The sequence below is a fragment of the Rhipicephalus sanguineus genome, chromosome 7, assembly GCF_013339695.2.
Source record: "Rhipicephalus sanguineus isolate Rsan-2018 chromosome 7, BIME_Rsan_1.4, whole genome shotgun sequence".
In the NCBI taxonomy this organism is placed as follows: Eukaryota; Metazoa; Arthropoda; class Arachnida; order Ixodida; family Ixodidae; genus Rhipicephalus; species Rhipicephalus sanguineus.
Window position 1 is genome coordinate 85,251,724 of NC_051182.1, and position 22,345 is coordinate 85,274,068.

Sequence of the window (22,345 nt, forward strand, 5' to 3'; positions counted from 1 at the left end):
CATCTTCCCCCATACCCTACCGAAACATACCGTATACCATTCCAATAATTCCCTATGTTTCCTTACGTGGTCCACACAATGTCGATATATTTTCCGTACATTTCAGTACATTTACGTAAGAATATTACGGAAACATGTGAAATAATTGGAACGGCATACGGAACGTTTCAGCAGGGTGGCGAGTACGAGGCAGTAGTAGCCATCACCTAGGGAGCACTTAGTCTACGCGAGTCGTCATTCAACAGTGCTGCTCACGGCTGGAAGTACGCGAATAAGTGCGCTATGCCAGCTGCCCCTAGTACGTCAGAAAATACGGTAGACAAGGTGCTGCAGTATGGAATAAGTACGGTAGCCAGAACATCCGTTACCATTCACCGCTCTTTCAAAATCGATGGCGAGGAGGAGGGGGCACACTAACATAGGATATCACCCACGATATTGGCACGTGCCTGATCACGCGGCATAGAGCCCTTCTAATGGTGTTTGCAAGCACGCGCGTTTTGGACGCTTGGTGCGTTTTCTGATAATTTCCTCGTGAAGTTCCTTGGTGCTGGCCAGCGCGTTGATACGCCTCGCGCGTTTCCGCAACGTTGACGGAACGTCGTCCACTCGCCGCGGAAACGAATGTGGGCGTGGGTAGGTACTTTAAGAAACACTTCCATCAACGACACTGCTATACTTATTGACTATGAGAAACATTAATGGACGTTTTCTCCTGCTACGTGCCTCCGTTCAATTTCTTTCTCTCTCTCTCTCTCTCTCTCTCTCTCTCTCTCTCTCTCTATATATATATATATATATATATATATATATATATATATATATATATATATATATATATATATATATATATATATATATATATATATATATAGATTATGAAGAGTCTGTCTTCGGTTGCCGTAAAATAATTAGGAAAAAGGTATGCGCTTCTAAAAAACTGTTTATTTCTCGAAGTTTCGATCGGAGACCGATCTTCATCAGGATGAGACCGATCTTCCTGATGAAGATCGGTCTCCGATCGAAACGTCGACAAATAAACAGTTTTTTAGAAGCGTATACCTTTTTCCTATATATATATATATATAGGTCGGTCTGAGCTATACGTATAATATTCTTGCATGCTACTCTGAACCGGCGAAGAGGGGACGGCAAAATAAAAGTTGCGATGAATGACGACGATAATGTAGCGAGGTGGGTGTATAAAAGTCACTTACGTTGGGGTAACTTTACAGTCATATCCCTAATCCAGTGTCCCGAAGGAAGGCTATAGCCGCTCCTATGACCACAGTTGCGCTGCTGACGTCCAGCCATGGACCCAACAAAATCTCGTCGGATAACTGTGTGTTATGAAGTCGTGCGGTGCAAGATATTATTACAGTGCCATAAAAATCCAAGGTACGGCTGGACAGGGGCTGTGCTGTCCTGGATACGGTCAAAATCGGCCCAGATTGTACACATCCGGTATAGTAGTTACCGCAATACGTCACGGACGGCGCAGCAGCTTTCTAAAGTTACCTCAGACTGAACGATGAAAAATTAGACATCCCAGAGTCTGAGAGTGCTCAGTACAGCAGTGGGTACAGTGTGCATTGATCACATGACGCAGGAACTTGCATTCCGAAGCGGGACATCCTGGCCAGCTGTAAGTAAATTATAGCCCTCGATAAATCGATACTCGCACCAGTACTGTATAGTAGCACATGTGCGTTAAGTATTTCAAGTATTATATTTATATTCGGGTTGGCAAACCTTTCGTGCAAGTCGTGTAACTAAGCGAACCTCCAGCAAGATTTGTGCTTGCTGCTTGACAAGGCATAAAGATAGCCGGCGTTAGCAAATTAACCATAACCGCTGCGTCATGTCTCAGTACACCTCCTTCGTGAACGTTGCACTATTAACATCCCCTGCGCTCATACAATAAGCAAAACAATAAATCTTGCACGTTATTGATATTTGCTGTCCCGCCTCTTCAGGGATCCATATAGGCACATACGTGTACTGTTCAGCCCCTGCGGTAGCGTCAAGGGTGTTTTATTTCGTCGCCAACAGTTTTCTCCCATTTTCGACGGACGGGCGAAGACAACATGCAGGCGGGTATAATAGTTGTACGCGTACCGCGGAAATCAATCAGCGCTCACCGAAGAGATATGGCCCGGGCCGAAAAAGGCCTCCTGTCGATTCGCGAGCGCGCGCTCAATCTTTTCCTCGAGTCCCTCTGCCCCGCCCACCGCCTTGTACACACAGCGGGCAAGCCTCACCGGAAGTCTTGATGGATGGATGTAGCAGGATGCCTCGCCAAAACCGTTATACCATCCCTCCTCCTGTTTCGCTCCGTGCCATATGGAGGCAGTGCTTCGGCAAGGCCGCGTGTGCGTTGCTTTTCTATGGGAGAATGAGACGAATGCTTTCTCCGGTGGCGTGCCGTGGCACGCTTTAAGGCATTGCCGCCGGACGCGTTCCAAGCGAGAGGCTGCTGCCTTCCGACATTGTGCTGGATTTAAGGAATGAAGGGCGCTTTGTGTATGACCTTTACTCTGCCTTTTGTTACACGGATTGTTGGATCAGAGCTAGAGAACAAACGATTTCTGCGAGGCATGGCATCCTCTTTTGAGACCTGTCCTGTCGTAAGGAGGCGAATATGGAAAAAGAACACCTGTTCCGGAAACCTTTTTGATGTTCTTCTTCTTCTTTAAGGCACCGGTAGATCTTGGCGGAGGGTGAGGTTCTAAAAACTGCATCATTCCTGAACTGCTCGTTGTTAAAGTGTTGCTGCGATATTTCATAGTCACCTAACTTTTACTTCAATGACGCAATTTTTTTTTCTGTTTTTTGGCCGCTGTCATTTATTGCTTAGTTTGTTCTTTGGCTGCTCTTTATTGTGAGACGTAGCATACTTATGGTAAATGTAACCCTTCATTCTGTTCAAATTTACACTAGACTCCATAGCGTATCTGTGCTGCGAAGCGCAATGTTACAAGTCTGATTCCAGGCAGCTATATTCGTATGCCGCACCCTGCGGAGTGAGCGGGAGGGGGGGGGGGTGTTCTATAACGCTCATGTACACGAGATTGTGTACACAACAGAGAAGACAGAGTGCTTAAAAATAATCATTAGAAGGGGAGGACGCCATAGACCTCCATAAGATTCAAACGAGGGTCTTTTCGAACTCACAAGGATTAAACAGTTTCTTTTTTCAACGCTGTATGGGCAAGTCCTTCGGAGTTCTGGCGTCTCGTCATTGCTCGATCATATTTCGTGGGGTTGTCAAAAGAAATCATCATAATTAAATACATATTTTCATTGAAATTGGACATGCAATATCCGCGTTGCAATAACTTTTTAGGTCAATTAATTCTACATAATACTTTTGAGTAATGGGAGGCACAAGTATTGAAGCAAGCAAAAAATAAAAATAATCATGCGATTACTCAAACGGCTAAAACCGAAACGTCCGAGTCCTATGCATGAATATGTTTCTGCTGAAGTCGAGCCAGTGACACCTTACCCGAGAAAGCCGGTTTGTCCTCCTTATCAGAGAGTGAAAATTGAGTCGTTGTCACGTGAGATGATCGCTGGGCAAGAACAACATCGCATAATCATGCTGTCACTGCACTTTTCGCGCAGCGTTGCCCACAGCTACCTTGCTCATTTGCATACGCCTGCCTGAGTCACGACTTTCCATGCACGCTTGACCTCAAGAGGACGAAGCTTCCGCTCACGAAAATTAGAGTCGTAAAGGAAAACAAAAAACTATCGCGAGTAAACAAATTATTTTAGAGAGAGAGAGAGAAGGACACAAAATGTCAAAAACATAAGGGCCAGGAGCAGAACAGAAACATATTCTCATGTACATCTTTCTGTAAACAGTTTTCGTTTTGGCTATACTTTGCAAAATTTCGCATCTCTTGCAAGGGTAGCCTTAAGCATCGCGAAAAATTGACGCCCTTCCAAACGCTGTGCTAGAAAAAAAAGGCATCTCCTCCAACCTAACGAGGCAGAAATGAGGCGCTCGTTACGAAGCCAAGGAAAAGGGTAACAGCGCTTGTCAAGCGTTGCCAACGGCGCAGTTAATGACCCGGTAAAAAAAGGAGCGCGACGCAAGCACGCATGCAAATGGTCGCGGGATGGAGGCTACGTTGCGCTGCACTGGAGCTCAGGTATTCCCGGCGCGTCCTCTTCGCCATTCAAAAAAATGTTGGGCCTCGCTGATAACCGACCGTCGCTGCGCACTGCCCCAACTGCATGGTTCACGGCTGGGCGGGCTTTTGCCGCCTGATAGCGAAAACTAGTGGCCCGTTTCCCGACGGCGCGCGACACCCGATGGACCCTGAAATGATGCCATGAGCCGAGAGGTGGTCCTGGGCGTAGTATCTCAATTAACGGCTCACTTGGGGCAGATGGGTGTGCGGTAAACAAGACGTAAGTGGGTGAGGAACGGCGTTCAAAAAAATGATGCGGATAAAAGTTCTCCGTGATGGATCGATGTGACCTAATTTGGTCCCTGAAGTCTTGTCAGAGGCATGCAGAACTTAATATGAATAATATCGCTGGGAAACTTCAAAAATCGACTTGAGGAGAGCTTAGAACACGCGCTATCAGTTCACTGTGGCGGCACAGAACTTCAAAGTGTAAGGAAGGTTTCTTTAATAATTGATAGGGTTTAACGTCCCAAAACCACAATATGATTATAAGGGACGCCGTATAGTGGAGGCCTCCGCGGAAATTTCGATCACCGGGGGTTCATTTCACGGGCCTCAACTTCACGGGCCTCAATCATTTTCGTCTCCATCGAAAATGCGGCCTACTGAAAATACTAATTCTTCTTGGTAAATATACATTGTATATACCAAAACAACCCCGTATCATATTGGTGGAGGTGCGGGGTAGTGTCGGGGTAGTGGAAGTGTCGCTTCACAGCTCATCAGTCTAGAAAGTCAGACTAGCATGGACGCGCAAAGAAATTAGAAGAAGCGTCGCACCACAAAACTGAACACCCTCCATCCTGCCAAAAAAAAAAGAAAGAAAGAAAGAAAGAAAGAAAGAAAGAAAGAAAGAAAGAAAGAAAGAAAGAAAGAAAGAAAGAAAGAAAGAAAGAAAGAAAATGCCGGCCTAGCATGTGACATTCCCGTCAGAGTACGCGTCAGAGCTTCGGCAACACCCATATTCTGCCGATAAGCTGCATCTCCACCGACGCACAAACTTACTCGACCAATACGATGCGTCTCAGAGGTCATGTGATGGGCGATGCTAGTGGCTTCATGAAGCGTTTGCTTGATAAAGTTGGCTGCGTGATGTAATGCTCTCTCTTAACTTTTTTCTTTATCCGTGCATACGGGCCCTTCTGCAGCTCTTGAACGCAATTCACTTAGGTAATCGCCTATAGCTACGACGTGCTGTGCATGTTTATTGTGAAACAAGGCAGGCGTTGCGCCCCTCTAGGTGGTAGTTGCCAGCTTGCTCTCTCCCTCTTTTCTCTGTGTCCTTGTGTACCTATGTACGCAAATCAAATAAATAAACAAATCTGTATTCTTGCTTTCTATCTGTCTTTTACACCATCATCATCATCCTGGCCACGTGTTGGGTAGCATACTGCGCAAAGTCCAGTTGGCCACCTTGCCTTTCCTGTATTCTCTTTCTTTCTCTCTTGCCGCTGTGATTCGGAAAAAATGACGATCAATAATAATAATAATAATAATATCTGGGGTATAACGTACCAAAACCACGATATGATTATGAGGGACCCCGTAGTGGAGGGCTACGGCAGTTTCGACCACCTGGTCTTCTTTAACGTGCACCTAAGTCTAAGTACACGGGCCTCAAACATTTCCGCCTCCATCGAAAACGCAGCCGCCGCGGCCGGGATTCGATTCCGCGACCTACAATGATAATCATGGTGAAGCAAACGGGGAAGTATTAGCCATACTATAGTATTGTTACTGTGAAAAATGTTTTGTATTGAAGTTTTGTATTCATACACTGTAATGATTTGTTTGAATCTTATGTGCCTTAGTATGGGATTTATAATTCCATTCTTTACTGTGCATTCCCTGTTGCAGGACGCTACCAGTGAAGTGTCAATTTATGATTTTTATTTACTGGTGCTGTTACCGATCCTACCCTTTATTTCTTCTTTTTTCTATTGTTTATATATATGGGCATGTGAACTCGTAAAGTTGTTATAAACACAGCGTTTTTACACAGTCCTTTCTCTATGACAGAATTAAAACTAACTTGATTCGATTTCATTTGATATGATGCTGCTTAACGTATACGTTTGCGGCGTCAGAACACATAATAGCACTTCGAATGCGCTTTGAATGTCTAAATGCGGACCTATAAATGGGAGGTGCACTCTTTGCTTTGCACGCTGCTCAAACGACTCTGACTGATGCCTGCCGTTCAAGTTTTAACCACATTTACTGCATGCATAGATCCCTTAATGGAAAGGTTGCTTGTGTCGCCGTTTGCTTTCAGTGTCTGGATTGCTGCTCGTCGACACCGCATGTGACGCTCCTGATGTCAGACACGATTCCATAAAGAATTATCTTCACAAGAATGAAATGATTTCTTTAGTGTAATTAGCAACACATGGCAGTGAGCGTTCCACAGTATGCTATTTCAAACAACAGGAATTGAGGCATGCGGTGAACTTGAGTGTTGAATTGAATCAGTGTTGAGTTGAATTGAATCGAATTGAGTGTATTTCCAACAACATACACGATGTTGCGGTAGAGTAGGGGAAAAAAGCTGCTTAAAAACCTTTAGAGTGCTAGGTGAATCAGCTGTGCGGAATCATGCGAGGAGGAGTTAGGGTTACGAAAGGCAAATTACCATCCACCCGTTTGTAGCCCCATCCTAAAAGCAAACCTGCAAGGATTTCTCAGGAGGAAAAGATTCTTATAGTTGTCGAAAAGTTAATCCTGGTCTGGGGTTCAATCCCGGGACCAACGCCTTTCTGGAATGGATTTCCTTGCAGCTTTGTGGTAAAAGCGGCTGAATGACAACTTTCATTTTCAAAACTGTATTGTTCTCGCGACTGCCTCTTTTGAGAAAGATATTACTAATTTGCAACAACACTACAGTCGACCAGGAGGGACGTTGGAGGACAGCCGATAACATTGAACATTCACAGAACAAAGGAGACCTCCTCAGAATGAAGCGTCCTTTGTTTCCTGAGCACGAGTGCTTGGTGGTACACTCCTCGAGAATAAATTCATTAGCGACATTTAAATGATAAGCTGACGTGGAGAAATATTGAGAATTGTAAAAATATCAGCGACGCACACCGAAAGACAGCCATATAAAGAAAAAAGAAACGTCATTTTTGAAGACGTAGAAAAATCTTAAAATTCAGGTGTGTGTTAAAATTTAGCACTAGCCACTCGCACTGAGTGGCTGGTGCTAAGTGATCGATCGTACTGACAAACCACAGAATGTAACGACGAGAGCGGTGTCATTATTGAAAACGCAGTATACTAAACGTGGCATAAAGGGTCTATAGCCAAATCTCATAATTCATGAAAATGACCCTTAAATCTGTGAAGCACATGGTGTGTGCCTGATGCGTAAGGCAGTCATAGAAATAAACTCTTCGAGCATTGATATTTACACCTAATTAGAAGTTGGCGTCTACCCGTGACACCAGTTGGTGTTTTTCTTCAACGTATGGTATTATTCTTGCTCACAATGTTCATAACGAGCGTGACAATCGGGAAAAGAGCGTACGGACGTCCACATACCCAAGTATTGTATCGTTTACGATTGAAACATTCACGCAATATCAAAATGCGCGAAATCTAGACGAAACAAGGCATTCGGATGTTAAGCCTATCTTTCGATTGAGCACTCTAGGCGAAACAAAGGAAAAGGGGTAGAGAGGCCGCGGTTCAGGCCTTCTCTAGAATTTTTTACGCCCATTTTATGCGTGTGTATTACCTAGACAAGTGCAAACACGTCATTGGTAGTGTGGAAGCCCCTCCCCCCAAATTATTTCTTGGCTACGCCCATGCGGCACAACGCATATTCACTAGAGCGAAAATCACACATACGCGCAAGAATGCCAGGGAACACGGAAACAGAAAAATACATTTTATATGATAAGAAGAATGCAGCCATTATCAACTATTTCTGAATATTTTCGCGACTGTGAAATAATAGTCGGCTAAGTACTACGCGGGACGAATACTTTTTGAGAGCCTTTAGTTATACTTGAACCGGTTACGAACACTGCCAAAAGTACACCAACGACGCCACAAACTCAATGTGCAAATAAGTCTGCGTGAATGTTATATAGACCTCATAAAAATTCGGCTCCCAGTGTTCGTTAAGGGGTCTTTACAGTTTTGGGCAGATCGCCCTGTGTCGCGTTGTATTCATCACAGAACCACCGAATACTGAGGCTCCTCAACTCCATTAGCATTATGTGACCACTTTGCTAAATACTATGCCAAAATCCAACCTAAAAGAACCTATCATCCCACTCTCGAGTGGCAAAGAAACGACGGCACGTGTACACGGACATCATCGCGATGACATATGACATTCAAGGTCATAAACCGACATATATCGGATTCAGTAGACTTCTTCAGTAGACTTGTGTCCTTTTTCCAGACGTCTCCAGAGACCGACTTTGGCGACCTCCTAGCGTTTGCGCATTATAAGTAAATTACGCGGCTTACGACCTTCGGCCCCCACCACGGCCGCCTAATCTTGACCCGCTGGGGTGGCGAGCGGATTAGGAGGATCCGGGTAAAACCCCATTTCGCGGGGGAAAAGAGACCTCGTTGCGCACGAGAACTAGGACTCCCTGGAGGCCTCGTCTGAGTCCCTAATCGATGGGTGACCGAGGAAGAACAGGAAGGAAGCCAATTTCCAAAAGGGCTCATCTGGAAGCCTCTTGTATTGCGAGCGCAAGTGAGCACGGACACACATTGTGCTGTTTCTCAGCGAGCATCGGACCTTGCCCGTCACATGTCGCATGATTTAAACGCAGTGTGGCAGGCGGAAAAGTTGTTTTCGTGCTGTGAATGAATCTCCTGGGCCCGCATGGCTGGTTGGCTTAATGGCGATTGACATTATGGGAAGAAAGTGTCATGTGTTAGATGGCAGTTAACCTCGAGGTTATTTGCCTATTGAAAGCCATGTGTAAACTAGAATCCCTTTTATGAGACAAGCGTGACTAATTTGGCTTTACATTGGTGGGATTTGACAGAAAGATTTTAATTATAGCACTATTAGGAAGTTATATTTGTATTACAGTATCAAGCGCGTTAAAGAAATCTCATGAGGAAATTAAACTGAAGATCAGAGGTTCTAATCAATTCCTGTGATCTAAAGAAAGATGTATGAACCGCAGTAACTAGACATCTGTGTTCCAGAATATTAAGCGCGCGAGTGTCACATAGGAATTTAAGATCCGTTTGAAATCCCACTAGTGCTTCCGAGAGTTTTTGTTAAAGGACGCCTGACAGCAAAAGCTTCGTTTGTGACTTTTTTACTGTAATTTGTAGCTTTCTGTCTGGTAATCCTTAAATTGAATCGTAAATGCTCTAACATATCGTATAACAAATGTTAGCGTAGTCAATTGTGACCATTTCAGCGTCACTTCAAAAACGCCCTCCTAAAAACCACGAGAAACTAGCGCCCCATGCGGGGGAGCGCCAAAGATCACGTGAACTCAAGCTGTGGTGACGTTGAAAGCGCAGCTTTGAAATCGGTGCCCCGCGAGCGGTAGAGATTGAAACGATGTGGGTGCCTCGGTATGGGTTAAACCTTTTAAGCACGTGTCCCCCCACGAAAACTACCTCGAGAGCAGCCCGACAACAGAGCGAGAGGGGTGCGGAGCAATAGGCCTCGCCGGGTGCCAGTCGTGGTATTGTGCGTGCTCCGCAAACCTTCTGTGACGTCACAATACTTGCTTTACTCGAGGAACGTCACGCGGGGCCTCGATCTACGTCATACCAGTGGCGATGTCGCGAGGTGCAGCCAACTCAGATGAGCACTCACACTTACTTTAAAAACAAGTTAAAATATCTTAAAGTCAGAAGTGCCCCCGTATAAAGGAAATTTTCAAACAACATGCATGAACATCTCGAGGTTTCATTTTTGGTGTCAGGGGTCCTTTAAGTCTTATTCACAGATTAGTGGCATACTTAACAGTCGTGCACAATGCATTTCTTTCGGCGATGCTAGATGACCTAAAAATGTCCCACACTGAACTGCGGCATAATTATTTGTTTGATATTTGCAGTGTGTAAAATGTGGTACTTGAATGTTGTTCAGCTTTCAGATTTTCAGCTTTAGCACAAGTTGTGGTGGGGCTGATAAAATATGTGCTAAATGATGTTACGAGATCGTTAGTTTCTCTCTTAAGTTTATGAAAATTCGAACCTCATGAAATTCGTCACAGTTGATTGCAAGTGTCATAGCGCTCGATGCCTTTTAGCGCTCGAAAATAGGCAACCGCACCAGTTACGTAGATCGATGTTGAAATTACAGCCAAGGCGCAATTTCAAGCACCCCACAAACGCAATTGTAGGCGGTGAATATTATAGCAGCCTTTAAGTACAGCTCAAACTGCGTCAGAGATGTTCACCTACAGCGGGTGTCGTGCAGCTATGGGAAAAATTTACAACGCTGAGCCCTTTGCCTGATTACTTTTACTAAAACGATTGGCAATCACTCGACAAATTTACAGAACCTATGGCGGTGAAGGTGCCTGTGTAAGTTTATTGCGTTCATGATACTTCTTTTTTCTCATAATCTTCGGTAATACCGTTATAACCAACTATAACCCTACCATCAGGCAATTGAGAACACCAGACAAGACGCAGACAGTATTGAGCTAATACTTCCGTTGCATATGCTGACAATTCTGCTGCATACCTGATAAATTCATCCATCAATAGCCATAACTGCCTCGGTATAACGGGATACCAAACCAAAGCTTAGAAAGGTATTATAAAAAAATTCAGGAGCCCACGTCATATTATGAAAATTGAGGCAAGGGAAGCTTGGCGTGTGTGTGCATGACCTACCACTTCTCTTTCTTTCTTTCTTTCTTTCTTTCTTTCTTTCTTTCTTTCTTTCTTTCTTTCTTTCTTTCTTTCTTTCTTTCTTTCTTTCTTTCTTTCTTTCTTTCTTTCTTTTTTTCTTTCTTTCTCTCTCTCTCTCTCTTTCTGTCTTTATCTCTTTCTTTCGCTCTCTCTTTCTTTTTTCTCTCTTTCTTCCTCTTTTTCTTCCTCTCTTTCTTTCTCACTTTCTTCCATCATTTCTTTCTGTCGCATTGCTCAGTGCTGCCTCCTAACTTCTTTCTTCCTTCATGCCAGGAATTTAAGCTTCATCCATGTACTTAGCAGCGCAACAATTCAGTCCGTACAGGCAACAAAGACGGTCGCGCGTTCGCATACAGGCAACGAGGAATTGCAGCAACGTGAAATGACAAGTCACCTCGATAAGAGATCAGATCTCCATATCAGAAACGTCTGATCGCCGACAAGTCTACGATCGAGAGAGAATCTACTACTGGAAAACGACGTGCACGAACACGCTTTCGGCCGGTGCACTTTCGAGGACCACATTTCTTCGCGCTTGCGGACGTCGGGATTTATTTGCGTACGGCGCCTAAATATCGGAGTTATAAAAGCTTCGCTTAAAAATTATTAGGGTTTGCTTATTCATATAATGCATAGGTGCCAAGCAGAACCTAATAACTATTTTTCTATTTTTACATATACAAAAATAAGACAATATATCATATCTGTCTCATAATGCAAAGTGTACCTTTCTGCAGTGAAAGCGAAAGTACGCAAACCAGAGAAAAATTACACCATCTCCCGCTAAAGGGGACCATGAGGCGATGCGAAGCCGGAGCACTTGCACGATCGCGTTCCGTTGGCTTTCGTTGGGCATGCTACCTACCTCGGGCATGCTACCGACATCGCGTCGTGGAACGCGAAGAGGAACACTACGCGCGTCGTGTCTTCCCTATACGCGATGCGCAGCGCCTATAGGGGCGCCACTGAAAGCCGCGCAGCGGCGGCCGTTGGAACCGCTGGCGGATCGCGTAGCAGACGCCTCCTTTCACTGCAAGCATGACGGAAGTGCGCGCGTGCGATTTGCCCCTTGTGCGCGTCCCAAATAATTACCTTTGCGGCGATAGTGTGCGCAGAGGAGCCGCACTTTATAATAGTGGACATGTGTCCGATGTCACAGCTGTGTTGGATGACAATGTCACAATACGCGCCAAGTATTTGCCACAGACAAGCGTCAACAAGCTTTCCTACGAAGTGGAGCTCATCGTAAGTACACCGCTTTCTTTATAACGTCCCGATCACTAATGCCTGCATGCGTTGACGTATGAACCAACGATTTTTTTTTTCTCGACACAGTAGCTTCGTTTACGTGCCATGTGTTTATATAGAAGATTTTGAGGGAGCGCTGTCGCACCGGCGCATGGATTTCGCGGGTGCGGCCACGCGAAGGGTCAGCGTTGGTAAAACTTTGAAACCAGCACGATACACTTGCGAAAAAATATCTCGGCAGCTTGCTCTAGTGGCGCGGGACTGAGTCACTGCGGAGCTGGTGGTCACCGAGTTTGTCATAGCAGCTTGGCTACGTATTTGCTGGGTGTGTTCAGATAAGAACGTCGGTGCATGTCCGTCGACCCCCTGTAATTTCGCTGAAAAAAATATATTCGGTTGTCTATAAGTGAAAGCAGGCGCTCTCTTACTATTTCGACCTTTCTTAAGCGAACTGAGCTGTTTCCTGTTTATGCTCTTTCTTTTTTTCTTTTTTTAAGGAGCGGGCGAGCGCGGTCGGGCTGCAGAAGCGCCGCTTGTGCCGCCACTCAGCGTATGCGTTATCCCGTTACCGACGTGCCATGGGATCCTCTCAGTGGATCCCTCCAGCCACCTCCTTTGTGGGCCGTACGCAGGCACCGGTGATCGCATATTCTAGTGCCATCATTAGATAGAATCAGGGGCGTAGCCAAGGGCGGGGGTTTGGGGGTTCAACCGCCCCCCCCCCCCGAAATTTTTCAGTTTTGCTTGCGTATATATACACGCACACATACAAACGCACGCACGAACATGCATAAAGTATGGTTGAACCCCCCCCCCCTCGAAAAAAATTTCTGGCTACGCCCCTGGGTAGAATGCAGCCGATTTCGTGCAGCACACGTGTGATTCCACGGCGCTTTTGTAAAGGAGCCGTCACGTGCCCCACATTCCCTGGCATTGCGCTTCGCGCCACTCGTTTTTCAAGAGAGCTTATACATCGCGTCTTATCAGTAATAACAACCTCATGTGCATTGTAGCGTCTACAATGCAGGCGAGGCGACTAAGTGTAAACGTAGTAACAGTCGCTGAAGACGTAGCGACATAAATGGAGATTACGAGAACGGAAATCTGGGCGAGTTTGTAGGAATTCATTATAGAGCAGGGAGCGCAAAAATTACGGGGACACAAGCAAGCAACATAAACACGAGACGAGCGCTATTTACTTGAAACTGAAATGTATTCTCAGAATCCACGCCTATTTATAAACCAGCAGAGATAAAAACAGCACATCGTCACCCAAGAACGCACATCGTAATCCACAATGAATAGTATGACAACATCTTGACGTGCTCTTACAACAAAAATGATACAAGCAAAATATAACGCAGCCAAGATAAGCTAAAAATTGAACGCGAGCGATTGAAGTACGCGTGCTCAAACTAGAGACTTTTTATCGCGCGGAAAGCGTAGGTGCCAAGTTAGCTGTAAGGAAGGCTAACTCACAAGGGTGTAGGCTCAAGGAAGGCTGGCTGACACAATCGAGATCGTTCTTTTGAATCAAAAACGCTTCCACGATCTCTCTGGACACCTTATTACGGTTTCGGTACACCACTGTAGTGTCAGTTAAAAGCGGCTGACAGCCGCACTGCCGACAATGCATCGCGAGATGCGAGTATGGTGAACCTTTGAGAGAGCTGAAGCGCTCGTCTCGTGTTTCTGTTGCTTGCTTGTGTCCCCGTAATATTTGCGCTACCTGCTGTATGATAAATGGAGAAGTAAAAACACGGTAATCGTTCTAACACTGATGTAAACAAAGCGCGATTGCTTACTTTCTACGTCGTACAGCCGCAATCCACCGCCGCCGTCGCTCTCGCTCATGAAATAGCACCGGAAACCTGTCGAAGCGCGTTCCTGGCGATTTTTTCTGCGTGTTTGAGCAGCCGACACGCAGCAGTTATTTTTCGACATCGCTGAGGCCCGAGAGAGTCGTTAAATCACGATGAAAACACATCCATTCGTGCACTCGCGTAGACGCTCGCGGGAACAGTGATCTCCCGGACCCGTAAGCGCTTCCGAGCCGTGGCGGCAGATGGCGTCGTCGGCGCTTTGCGCATCGCCTATAGGGAACCCAAGCTCAAGTTTGCGGCGCGGCGCTGTCGCGCTGCGGCTCTGTCGGAAAGCTCTGAACCGTCTGAACCTTCGCGCGGCCGACTCAGCCCCTTTCACAGTAGCGGTAGCGCACCGCACGCGTTCTTCTTTCGGTGCGGGTAACTGGGAGGCCGTCAGCTGGGTACGTTGAACCGAGAGGCTTGCTGTGCGAAGCTGCGCATTTCCACGATGGCAGAGCGACCCCGCGGAAGCGCAAGCGTGGTCCGAAGTATTGCGGTTACACGATTCACGTGTTAAACTGTATCGGTTCCCGGGCGTGTCGCACGAGAAATAAAGGCGGCAAGCGTGGATAGCTGACAGCGCTGTCTCGCCTTCTATTTTGGCTGTCTGAGTTCATCGCTTTCGTTCGTTCCGACTACCTGAATCGGTAAGTAACGGGGCGCATGCACGCAGCGACTACAGTAATGATTACTCGCTGTCTTCTCGCATTGTTAAAGTCCAGTTACGGTTGTAGGTGAAGCAACTTTGTGTTTTGATTCCCCGTGCTCGTGAGACCTACCCGTCGTTGTTGAACGTTCACATTCGCGTTATACCGTTAGCGTTGCGCGGTTGGTTGAATTCGACTGAACTCCGTACATTGTCAGAAGTTCGGCGCCTGCATTTCACGCGTCGGGAAGGTTGCTTTATCACGCCGGAACGGACGTCTGTGCATTTTCAGCTAGCTTTGACATTGTTCTGCAGGTTTGCTTTATTTTTGTCACTTTATTGGGGTGATATATATTTAAGCCGCTAAATATAACTGGTACTTAATACATGCTTTGCAATTGCAACATTGAAGTAACCACCTTCTGACTTTGTGCGATTTTGTAGCCGCGTTCACGCAACAGGTTTTATACGCCTGTCAAGTCGATATCATAAAAAGAGACTGCAAGCATGACGCGAGAGCCGAAAAAACGAGGCGAGCAGTTCATCTTGCTTCACAGTGGTTGAAGCTCAGCTATCTGCCTCGCGTCTTAATCGGCGGGTGATTCTCCAGCGGCACGGAGGACTTGACTCTAACCTTCTCAGGAAGCAGTGCCATGGCCGTATAATCTTTTTTTCGCACGCCGCAAACGTTTGTTCACGAAAGTACACGGCTGCTACTGTAAGCATGCCATACCAAAACAACAATCAAATGATTCGTAGTCCACGCCGCAGAACATCGATAGCGTGTACGGCTTCATTTCGGAGTGCATGTGGACCATTATTCATCTTCAACATGACAGAATGAGACTTACCTCGAGGTATACGTCCTACACAGTGTAATCGCGACTTGGGAAATGCATATCGCTTTGAGTCGGGCGTGGTCGTCGTCGATCGTCTGCTCTTCACCGTTAACGTGATTGACGAGCCTTTCTCATTTTATCAAGTTCGCTTTTCGGAAGTGCCAGTCAAGCTTGAAAATCCTTTTGAAGCCGCACTGCAAGCGGTACATTGTGAGGCGCCGAAAGTGATCCGCGAGAGCTCTGCACGTGCACAGAATCGAGCAGCAACGCGGTGGAGAGAAGGGAAAACGCGCGCTGCTAACACCCCAGTTTCTGTTTTTCTGCCAGAGATGGCGCTGCCTGTCAAGAGCAGCAGCGCCGCTAAGCGTTGCTTGGGAAGCCTATAGCCTGGCCGTTAATTCTCACAGGGCGAGCGGAGAACGCGGTCGACAGGCGCGCGAGAGGGGGGCAGCGTAGGAGAGGAGAGAGAGATGGGAGGGCATGCGCATGCGCTGGTGCTCAACGCGGCGTTGCGCAGGAGAGAATTTCGGTATGTCGAGCCCGCATTTCAGAGGAGTCAACCGAAGCAAGCGCTGGACTGAACGCGCGCCGACACTACCACTTGAAGGAGAGGAGACTAGAGGAGGAGAGTAGGGCATGCGCCGCTAGAGCAGAAGCGAGAACGCAGGAGAAGCGCAAGCAGGTGCTGGGAGAGAAGTGGAAAGAGTCACGCGCAGCTGTTGGAGAGAGGGAAGGAGGAGAGTTGCGCATGCGCAGTGTGAGTGCGGACTCCCAGGCCAACGCCGCGGGACATACCACCGAGTAAGAGATGCGTCGCATCTAAAATGCACTAAAGCGTCGCCTGGTTAAAACAATACAAGAAAAAAAGGAACAGGAAAAACAACACTATCAATAAGTGAATACAAATGAAAGCGTGGCTTATCGTTTTTCCCCATATAAATGCATACGTAATTCAGTGTCCATGACAAGGGCAAGAGATACCATGGCGCAAATATGTATGCGTACTAGGCCGCAGCAAAACAAGAAAAGAAATATATGAACAACAAAAACCGCATCACTCGGCTGAATGAACGACCCTCACACGGTTTGCATTTACAAGCACAGCTGTCCCGCGCCTTTGCGGCGGACGCAGCAAAAAGATGGCACCGTGCTAACGGCGCACGGGAGCGTGAAGGAAATTGAAATTCTGGCCGCAAGGTCTTGTCTTCCGTCGCATATTGCGTCCTCCAGCGCCCCAGACACACACGCAAGCTGAAGCCACGTGTACTCCTACAAACATACAAACGCACTCCCTATTTCCTATCCGTCGAACTGGAACAAAAGGAGGACAGCGTGGAAAAAAAAGGACGGTGTATTCATTTTCCCGCGTGCCCCACGGTGACAGATATCGGAGACAAAGAGAGAGCTCCGATGCCCGTGCAACGTTCAAGACCTGCCGCGGCGGCCGAGTGGACGTTAGCATATTGCGGGGGACCGAAACGGACGGCAGACATCGGGAACCGATCGAAGGAGAAAAATGACAGTCTTGCGAGGCCCTTTTGAGGGACACGCGCTGATGCGCTTCGCTTGCCGCCGCTCGTATCCAAGTCCGAGCATCGTCCCTCGAAGGAAAATTGTTGTGGAGAGAAATTTATGTCCCTCAAGCCTTTTTCAATGCGTGTCGCCTCGCCAATAATTTAATCAATTTAGCGGCATATTCTCAGTCGGTGGCTGCGAAAATAAGTCGTAAACTACCTCGCGCGAAATTTCTCGCGAAGATTAGCGAGAAATGAAGTTGACGGAGTAAAAAAAAAAAGAACAACGGTAAGAGGATCGTGCATGAAAATGGGAATTGCTAAATCAGAGATTGTAATACCGGTTAGCAGAGCCGTACCATGAGGGAATGCTTGGAAAAGCCAAATGTTGTGCAAAGGAGAAATACAGGTGACGACATATAGTAACTTAATGAGGGAAAAAAATACTAGACGCTTAAAACACCGTAAGAAGAACGAAGAAACACAGGAGTCGTTCTTTTTACGGTGTTTTAGGCGTCTAGTTTTTTTCGCTCATTACGATGAACCAACTAGCCCCGAAACAAGTACTTCTAAGTTATATAGTAACTTGTCGAAGACGTCCGATAATTTGCTGGCGTCTGCAGATGACTGCTTTATTCTTTTTCCAATAAACAAAAGGGCACTGCATTGTACACGAAGGGAAGAAACAATTTTCTTAGTTTTGAACATTGATTCCCGCAAGGAACAGGCGTGAACGCTTGAACGTGCCGACGAATGCATTCCTGCGCTATAGTTAGTGAGAAATTCACTGAAACTGTGGTAGAGCGCGAGGAGAAGAAAACTAGAATTCACTTTCTCCATTGAAAGTTCTTTTCGATTTACCGAAAGCAGTTCTGGTTCCTTAAACTCATGTTATCACTCTAAAACTGTGCATGATAGTAACTACTGAAATTCTTCGTCCCAAAACCATGCTATGATTATGAGAAACGCCACAATAGAGGGCTGTGGAAATTTCGACCACTTGGGGCTCTTTAACGCGCACCTGAATGAAAGTACACAAGCCTCTAGCATTTTGCCTCCATCAAGATGCGGCCGCCACGGCCCGCGATTCGCTCCCGCGACCTTCGGGTCAGCAGTCGAGCTCTAAAACAGAGGAGGTGCTCATCACGTTTTTTTTTTTCCTTTCTTTAAGGGAACATGCAACCAAACTGAACAACTCCACAAAGGCACAAGGACACATCCCTTGAATGTCGCATCAGTATATACTTATTTATGACTTCCATCACCTCAACTACTCTGCCCCGACTATCTGCTGACAGCATTCTACCACTATTAATGAGTCCCACAGCGTCCCTTCACTATTTACTGCGCTAGTTCAGCGATAACACTAAGGAAACATCGAACACGCTGCCAATTCAAGCTGACGATGTACGAGACACGTGCCGGTTCGACACGCCGCAGCTCGTTAGTTCCAGCGCAGAGACAAAAGGAAGGAAAGCGAAACGTGCGCTTCAACGACTCGGGTGGTTCCCAGTCGACCGTCTTTTCCCTTTCTTTTCCCGCTCTCTTGTACTTTTCAGGAAGCGAGGAACAACCTCCAAGCATCCTCCCCTGCAAGAAAGCTCGAATCCCAACACGGACAACCAGGGAACCTACCCCACTCCTCCCCTAACGTGAAAAGTCGATTGCGGAGAGAGTCAGTGATTGAGAGAGAGCGCAAAAGGAGAACAGGAGCAGCAGGAAGAGAAGGAGGAGGAGAGGAGACACTGCTGTGTCGAACGCTCGTGGAACAAGAACAACTGCAAGGTTGTATAGGAAAACTCGGGAGGAGACAAAAACAAAACGAAGACGGTGGAGAAGCTACAGAGGGTGCGAATCGCAGAGCTCGGCGGGAAGTGGAAGGGACCCCGGGCGTAAATTTTCCCTAAGCATCGCGTAGTGTGAAAAGAAAGTGAGAGAAATGGCTGGGTGTTTGGGCGACCCATTCTGAACACGCCGAATGAAGAGCTCCGCTCAGATCCCCCTTCCACTTCAGCAACGACTAGAGCGTAGACCGTTCCTCTTCTTTCTTTCGGATGAGGGTAACGTCGAGGTAATTGCGTTTTGTCGCCCAAGCGTTTTGGGGGTCGGCGAGCCTCGACAAAGGGCTTTGAAGTGTACAACAAGATTAGCGCCCACGACTTCGGTACACGATTACCCCGCATGCAATGCAATAGATAAATTTTTGAACCCCCCACCCTCTATACAGGCGTCGATCGTTACACCGCTGTTACAGAGGTTCCTGCAATACGGAGAATGTACTGGCGACGTTTTAATGCGACCATCAGCTTTTACCTCAGAGCGATGTGATGTTGCTACTACCGTTCTCGCGTGTACAACCTGATGTTTCCTCGGATATGCTTTCCGCTGATGCTAAACTCGACAGTCTATTTCTGATTTTTATTAAAAAAAATTCCCTACATTCATTGTAGCATGTCACACGTGGAAAGAGGAGAAAGGGGAGGACGTTGATCTTGTGGGTTGCAGGTGAATCTAGCCCTGCAAGATGTACAGGCATATTTCGCGGGGCGAGATCTGCTTGCATATCTTGCATGGTGTATATCACGTGGAGGTTAAATGAAGTAGCAGAGTATAATCATCATGGCATAACATTGTGTGCCATATTTTATTACATATTTATTTATTTTAAGTCCTATTACACTTTCAACTTAATTTGTTTGCTAATCGACAAGGAGTAACCGGCTCTGCCATGATGTCACCAAACTCCTCTATCCATAATTTCAATTAAAGAAAAGTGATGTTTACAATCACTGTACTTGATGTTCAAGTTAAACGTATGATATTCTCGTTTTGGTAATGTCATTCGACGTATGCGAGTTCACTGGTGGGAAAACTAATGTTAGCCAAACTGGAAGGCAAAAGAAAACGAAGTCTAAGAGGACAGACTTTTGGGCTAGTTGGTTTGTTACGTTCATTGAAGCCATAGCGCTGATAAAACAGGGACCACAGAAAGAGGCACGTCCTGTCCTCTTTCTGTGGTCCCTGTCTTATCAGCGCTATGGCTGCAAAAAACGAAGTCGCCTACGCGCAAGATGGTTTGATGGTGTTTTGCAGGCCTCAGGAAAACATCTAGATTAGCTTAAAGGGATTTTAGTAAACGAGTCTCACTGGCGGTGAGCTACCCGCGGTGTCGCCAGTAGCCGCCATTGACTTCGCCTTACTTAAAAACAACAACTATCCCGGATACAAACTTCTGAACTGCGCTGAAATTATTGAGAACCTCGTTATGGTGAGTATAAATATCCTCGTTGTATCCCTATGTGCCATAAGCGCGGACCCAAGAAGCAGTGATGATTGTTAGCTACATACAATGTTTGGCGAGCTTCTGTGGCACTCCAAAGCTAGCTTCAAGGGTATAGCCGTATAAAATGTAATAATAATAGTTTCGTAGAGAAATTATTTATTGCTTTCGTGGCAATGCTTTCGACTGCTCTAAAAGGTTAAATGCGCAAATGTTTTGAAACGGATCTCTCATGTGCCGACGACGTTGTATGAGGTTTCGTTATAGACAAGTGTAAATTTTATGTTAGTCCGGTCGAAAGAAACTGCAACTGCTGCAACTTCGCGGGCACTTGAGTAGTGACTGTAGCAAGATCACGCCGGCCTGCTCTCACTGAGGCGCCCGAAATGACGAAAGCGACCAGCTGAGCTAAAAGCGAAGGAAATCGAAACGTAGCGGTATTTCATCGACGTGAAAAATAACACTCGCTGACAGACTAAGTGCCATCGCTGAAAATGTTCACTATTTTCCTATTTCTTAACTGATAAAGAACTCATGTTTGCTCTGCTGTTAGGTCGACCTCAGCATCTCCATTATACGACGTTTGTCAGCTATGTTGCTCTACACTCTAAGAAAAAATGGCATTGTTTGATTCTTTCATCTTTTTTTTTTTTTGCTACATATGCGACTCTCACATGCATAACTCTATAGAGAGCACGTCCGCTCTCTTTAGGGGCTCATGGGACGCACGAATATCTAAAAGAGAGTTAGCGTGTCTCTTTAGAGATAGCAATACTGTGAGAGCGACTTAAGTAGCAAAAAAAAGAAAGCATAAAATTACTCCTCTTTTTTTCTTAGAGTGTAGGCTGGCCATGAGGTCGCTGGAGTCAAGTGCTGGCCGTGTTGACTGCGCTTGTAAAGATAGAAAAAAAAAAGAAGTTAGTACGTATTTTCAGTTCACGCGCCTTGTATTACCAGTTACTTCGACTTCGCTGCACATGAACACTTCAAAAATGATGAAAGTATAGTATGTAGAAAACCAACTGGAAAACCAGACTTGGTACGTTGCTGGAAGTCGCACTGAGATGGATCGAAAAAGGCGAGTACGAAAAAGCAATACTAACAAATGTCACGCGGATACACACGCGCATACAAAGTGTCATATTCCGCCATAGTTTCGCTGAGGCTTATTTGCCCTACACCAACCACGCTACGCATTAAGATTGTGGTATAGGATAAGTACATATTCAAAGTAGTGACGTGCGGTGTCGCGCGCGCGCACGCTGAGAACACACAATAAAAGTTGTTTTCATAATAAAAGTTGTTTTCATAATAAAAGTTGTTTTCACAATAAAAGTTGTTTTCATTCATTGATTCTCAGCGTGCCTTCAGCCTCCATCGCCTCAGCGGATGCGAAGGAAATGGCGCGCTGGGCCCATTGCTCCTGTGCAAACGGTATCTGGCGTAAGATAAGTGAAACGTTTCAGTCGTTCATTCGATGCGTTCTCCTCAATCAACGAGCTGGTGCAACACCGGCTCTATTCTTTCTCGTACACACACCGGATCGGAGAAAAGTCCATCGGATCGCCGCTCACATTTTACGTCAACATGCATGCTTCGTGATCGCAGAATGGTTTATTAAAGTACGCGGCCATTGAACACCTCGCTAAAGCATGAAATACTATACAGGGGTACAACTTTATGCCGCGTTTCATATCCAGCGCAAGCCTGCAGAAACCAGGCAGGTAATGGCACGCCTGGCTTGATACTTCCCGCATCGTCTCGTTCATGGACCACCGTGCGTTGGAGCGCGTTTCTTAATGTTATCCGACACTGAGCGATGGCGCTCGCAAATAAGGATAGATGGCGGGCACGTGTAAGACAACAGGCGCGAGGATCATTTTCCTGGCCTCAATA